The following is a 6832-nucleotide window of genomic DNA, read 5'->3' on the forward strand; positions in this document are numbered from 1 at the left end:
CCAGGCTGAAGGACACATTGATTAGCCCCAGTGCTAGGTCAGAGCCAACTTTGTCTTGTTACCATGGTGAACATGAAGGTACCAGTTTGAGTGCAGACTCTACTATTTATGAATGACCTGTGTAAAACATTATACAGCCATAAGGAATAGTAACACGTTTGGGTAGTATATATAGTTCACCAAAGTCCCATAAATTCTCCTAGAACTAAAATCAATTCAGTCATCATAAAATAAATGGCTATCCAAATTGAAGAAAAAACAAAATTTGATGCTGCTTAAAAAGGTACGTTGTTGTTTTGTGCTATTGAATCTGTTCAAACTCAATGATTCAAATCCTGCATAGGGTTTGTGAGAGTGGCTACTAGGCTTAAACTGCCAACCTTGTAGTTAATAGTCTAGTGCTTATCTTACAGAACTTAAAATATAAAGAAAGTAGATCCATTTTAATTGAAAAACAAAGAATAACCTCTTCAGAGAATGAGACTGGACCACTTAAGAACCTACTCCATTGCATAGGTCTTTTTGGGATTCAGATTTACAATGCATTTATTTTAAATACCAAATAAACACTTGATATCCTGTTTCAGCATAATCAATAAGTCAGTTTCTTAAATGTTGACTGTGGACGGTCTAGAGTTGGTGTGGTGCTATAGGATAAGCGCCAGATCACATGGTTGGTTTAAACCACAAGGTTGGTGGTTCAAATTCACCAGCTGCTCCTCAGAAACCCTATCCAGGGTTCCTATGAGTTGGAACTAACTGGACGACACTTAACAACAACAACAATCTCATTTCAACATAATCGTGAAGTCAGTTTCTTGAATGTTGACTGTGTACAGCCTAAACTTGTGTTAATGCAAGATAGTCATAATCCCTACACTCAGGGGAGTATCTGAGCATCTGTACCGGCAAACAATGAAAATAAAGGGGCATATAAGGCAATTCTCACGTCCTGGCCGAATATCCATTAGCAGTAGTTTACTGGCCTGCTTTGTAGAGCAGGCATAGTCTCCTGCACTCTGTGAAGGTCTATTTATGTAACAAAATCACTGTTCAGACACCACTGTCCCTGCCATTCCCTTTAGTTTTAAACTCTTAAGATTATTATTCATTTAATATTCTTTATTGAAATAAAATACACATGACATACCACTTCATCTTTTAACCGTTTTAAAGTATAAAATCCAGTGACTTTTAGTATAGTCACAATGCTATACCAACATAGATAATGTACAGTTCCAGAACATTTTTATCACTCCCAAAATCAACTCAGTACTCAATAAGCAGTAACTCTCTCCCATTTCCCATGCCCCTGGCAGTCAGTTTTCTGTCTCTATGATAGTCCTATTGTGGCTATTTCATGTAAATGGAATCCTCCTTATGTAATCTTTTGTGTCTGACTTCTTTTATTTAGCATAATGTTTTCAAGGTCTATGCATTTTTTAAGGTGGAATAATACTCCATTGTATGGATATACTGTATTTTGCTCATCCATTTGTGAATCCATGGACTTTGGGGCTATTTCTCCCTGTGGTTACTATGTATAATGCGGCTATGAACATTATTGTGTGTAAGTTTTTGTTTGAATAATTTGTAAAATTTTTAATGTCTCCTTTTTCATTTCAGAGGAACTCTAATGGCAAAGTGGTTAAGCACTCAGTTACTAACCAGGTCAGTTTAAGTCCAAGGGCAGTTCCATGGAAGAAAATAAATTGCAAACAGCTCTCAAAAGGATTTCAGCCTAGGAAACCATATGGAGCTATTCTAGTCCTTCTTTTAGAGTCACTATAAGTTGGAAAATATATGATGGCATGCAATCACAACATGGCTTTCTATACAAAGATTAAGCTATTCTGTGGCACTGTAGGATAAGCACTCAACTAAAAGGTCAGTTTGAACCACAAAGTTGCAGTTCAAACTCACCAGCCACTTCTCAGGGGAGCTATGAGTTAGAAAGGATTCAATGACACTTAACAACAAGAAGTGTGTTATTTCAGAGTCCTGGTGTGGTGTTCTTGGATAAGCACTGGACTGCTAAGCAAAAACACCAGCAGTTCAAACCTACCAGCTGCTTCTCAGGAACCCTATATAGGGTCACTATGAGTTGGAACCAATTCAACAACATTTAACAACAACAATAACTGTGTTATTTGATGCTATTTAGACTCTGCTTAACTTGCCAGGTTCTTCTGTCACCAATTCCCAATTTTGTACATATCTTTCTGCCACCCCCAAAACCTGTACAAATCTTATGACCAAGGTTGCCACACACCACTTTGTCTTTGCTTTCTGACTTAACTTTTCAAGAAACAGCTCAGGTATCCTATCCTGCTCAAATGCATTTCTGTGCTTCATATGTTGACTTCTACTCATCTAGTCAATGTACACATCAATTAATTGCATTCTAGTGCACTTACTTCTGTGAATATTTGTCTCTCTGGTAAAATGTGAGCTCCAGCAAGGAATAAACTGATTTACCTGCAAATCCTAGCAAAGGGTCTTGCCACATAGTAGTTACTTAATAAAATTGTGACTACATATACTAAATGTATAAGCTATTGTATAACATTTGCATACTATGTAGAAGGAGGAGAAGTAAGTTCTCTATAGTTCTTCAATCTTGTCTTTAAGTAGCATTAGTCTTTCAACTTTCCTCATCCTTCTTTATCTCATAGAGTCAATTAGTCTTTCAGAGTCAATTTTCAAGTAAGCCCCAAAGAAAAAAAGCAAGATCTAAATGAGAACAGTAGAAATGGTCAGGAAAGGTATGGAAAATGTATAACACTTTCAACCTTATCTTCCTGGGTTCGCATCAGTTCACTTTGCTTGCTAATTCTCTAAGAGAAACAAGAAGAGACTCGGGTATAAAATTGAAAGACTCAACATGAGTGCTGCTCCAACTCCCACATGCTGGCCATGTGATCTCCAACTACACATTTATTTTGACTCAATAACTTAAAATGTTCAGTGCTAGAGATTTATCAAGAGATTTTTTTTTAGCTACACACATTAAAATGCTTTAAAAATACACTGAACTCATCATCTACTCTTAATTGGCTATGTAAATAAGGGACGAAACTATATATTTAATTGAAGTGAAAAATGTTAACCATATCCTTACTCAACCAAATTATATGTTTGAGGCAGGATAGAACTTCAAGCATCACTTCTTCTGAGAGGTGATGTGAGCTATACCAGTCTCATTTAAATGTTCTTCTATCTACATTAAGGAACTCTGATAGTGTAGTGGTTATGAATCGGGCTGCTACTGTCACGGTCAGCAGTTTAAAACTACCAGCTGTTCCACAGGAGAAAGATGAGGCTTTCTGCTCCCATAAAGATTTACAGCCTCAGAAACCCTATACAGGGTCGCTATGAGTCAGAACCAACTCCAGGGCACACAACAACAACAACACATCTTCCTTTATTTGAATGTATTGAATAGGATAAACAATGGGCTGCTAACCATTGTCAGCAGTTCAAACTCTTTCCAAGGTCGCTATGAATCAGAATTGACTCAGTGGCATTTAGTAACAACAGCATTGTACCTCTCACTTGCCTTTCTCATAGGGAAGTCACATCTATGTGTTATTTGACTTTCTATCTTCAAGTTATTAATGTAGTGTGGGACTGCCAGTTAAGCAATGGACTTGTAACTACAAGATCAGCAGTTCGAACTCACCAGCTGCTCCTCAGAAACCCTGAGTCAGAACTAATTCGGTGACACTCAACAACAACAGAAACATACATACGATATGTCTATGTGGTACAAATAGCATTTGTCTGCTAAACAAAAATCGACTGTGTCAGTCCATGCAGAAACACCTCAGAGAAAAATTATCTGGTGATCTACTTCCAAAATACCAGCAATTGAAAACTTTGCAGAGCACAACTCTATTCTGGCACACATGGGGTCAGCAGGATTCAAAATTAACTAAAGATAGTTCATTTTTATAAGCAAGTAGGAGATCAATCAATATTAGTTTAATGAATGCTATACATATTTAATCAAACTTGATACAGATTTGATATTACTAGATAACAATGACCTGAGCCAGTAATGAGCACTGCATTATATTTCAATTTACAATTGATAACTCAGAAAACCCAAGAGACATTTTACCATTAAAACAAGGACTAAAATAAGGTTTTAGCTACCATTAGCACAGCGAGGCTGGGGATTCAGGAAGGCTGGCTTGTGAAGTGGTTTATAGAATACCATGGAGAAGAACTTAGGACAGGCTAGTTCTTGCTTTGATTTTAAATGAAGCCAGTGGTCTTAGTTACCTAGAGCTGTCAAAACAGCAATAGCACAACTGGGTGACTTCCAAGCACAAACATTTAGTTTCTCACAGTTCTGGAGGCTAAATGCCCATCTCATGGATCTAGGGAGAAGGACCTTCCTTGACAATCTTACCTTCTAAATGTTATTATTGTTAAGTGCCTTCGCATCTGGTCCAACTCATAGCAACCTTGTACAGGGTTTCTGATGAGTTTCAACTGGTGGGTTTCAACTGCTAACTTGGTGGTTCACAGTACAGTGTTGATCCTACAGCACCACACCAGGAGTCCTTACATTCTAGTTGGTGTTGTTGTGGTTAAATGCCATCAAGTCAGTTCTGACTCATAATGGCCCTATATAGGGTTTCCAAGGAGCAGCTGGTAAATTTGAATTGCCAACCTTGTGATTCAAACCAATGTGAGGTCAAGTGCTTATCCTATAGTGTCACACCTTCTAATGGTGTTGGTGTGCCCTGGAGTCAGTTGCGACCCTGTATAGGGTTTCCGAGGCTGTAAATCTTTACAGGAGCAGGAAGTCTCATTTTTCTCCTGTGGAACTGCTGGTAGTTTCAAATTGCTGACCTTGAGGCTAACAGCTCAACTCATAAGCACTACACTACCAGTGTTCCTTACACCTTCTAGTAGCTGCTATTGAACTTTGGAGTTCCAGGCCTTGTAGGTGCATCTGTCTCAATCATTTTCCTTCCTCTTCCACTCAGAGTGAAAAACATGTCATATTTCCAAGTATAAACAAAAACCCCATTGTTGTCAAGTCAATTTCTGTTGATAGCAACACTGCAGGACAGAAGAGAACTGCTCCTTAGGACTTCTGAGACTGTAAATCTTTATGGCTGCAGACTCTCTTATCTTTGTCCTCCCACAGAGTGGCTGGTGGGTATGAATCGCCAGCCTTTGGTTAGCATCCCAACACTTAACCCACCACACCACCAGGATGCCATTTATTGCTATATTTATTGCTACATTTATTGCCAACACATATTTTTGAGGAGTGCAGTTCAATCCAATATGTATGTGATAAATTTATTTCTCAAAGCTAAATAATGAATTTAATTTTTAAATAGTAATTTATTTCTATTTTTATATTAGGACTGTTTGGAAATAAAATATGCACTGTAAACAAAAACTAATATTGAGATGAACACAAATCTTTTTTTTTTTTTTTTTTGCCTTTCAACTCAGATGAATTTTAAGAACAACTGTATAAAATAAAACCAATTTTGTATAATTAGAAGAATCTATGTCATGGGCTTGATATACTACATAAATCAGAAAGGGTGATGTAACATAGATCGGGATAATAGCATCTAGATTTCTGTACAATTTTCTTAATCCGTAGAGTTCCAGAAAATTAGTCATACTTACATTTGTTTAAAAATTCTCTAAGATATGTGAACAGAAGCCCTATAATAGAATTCATTCTTACATTTAAAGTCTAAGAGTACTTACTCATTTTTGTTATGAAGGATATATGACAACTTGTTTTGTTTTGTTTTGGTTTTGCTGTCAAAGAGCTAGAAATTCATATAGTAAATATTTTTGCTAGGAGTTTATGCTGATATATGTAAAAGAAATAAAATTAAGATGAGGTAGACATAGACATTGTTGTTATTGTTGTTAAGTGCCATCGATTTGATTCCAGCCGATAGCTATCCTGTATAGAGTTTCCCAGGAGCAACTGGGGAGCTTGAACCACTGACTTTGTAGTTTAAACCAACTTTGCAGCCCATGCATTAATGCACAGTGAAATATTTTGTTTAATAAGTTAAGCCTCAGCAGAATGCCGAAGAAAAGGCATAATTTGAATAAACAAGATAAAGGTAAATAAAAGTACAAGTGCTTAACAGAACCTAAAAGATACTACACTCTCTAGCTACTGACGATATCTTGCTTGCTCTGGACCATCCCATCCCTGAGAGCAAACTTTGCTGATCCTCCAGCCCAAAAACACTGTTCTCATCCACTCATCTATTGAACTCATTATACAGGTTTTATCTTTAATGTTAGTTCCTCAATAAAGACTTCCTTTGAGAATACCATCCCCTTATTAAACAAGTTCCCTTTATTATATTTATGTAAAACCTATTATTTTCCTTAATAATACATGATACAAGTTGCAATTACTTATGTATTTAATCATGTGCTTACATATATATCACATTTTCCCATTCAACACTCTATGGGATCAGGGATTGTATCTGTTATTTTTCACCTGAATGCCCAGAATAGTGCTTGGCACACTGGAGGCACTCACTTAATATTTTTCGAATCAATAAATGGGAGAAAACAGAGCTCAAAAGAGTAGAGAAATGAGATCATTGCGATTTTACAAATTATCGTATAGAAGGAAGGTTATGGATTTTGGAGGCAGATCAGCTTTGATTTGGATGCTTGCTCTGTGATGTGCTGTGTGACAGTTATTGACCCTCCCTAAGATTTAACTTCCTCATAGATAAAATAGTACCGCTACCTTGTAAGCTTGGAGATTACATGAAACAGTAGGTATAAAATGGCTAGGACATTTTCTACCATA

This window comes from Chrysochloris asiatica, unplaced genomic scaffold, assembly GCF_000296735.1.
Source record: "Chrysochloris asiatica unplaced genomic scaffold, ChrAsi1.0 scaffold00008, whole genome shotgun sequence".
Classification (NCBI taxonomy): Eukaryota; Metazoa; Chordata; class Mammalia; order Afrosoricida; family Chrysochloridae; genus Chrysochloris; species Chrysochloris asiatica.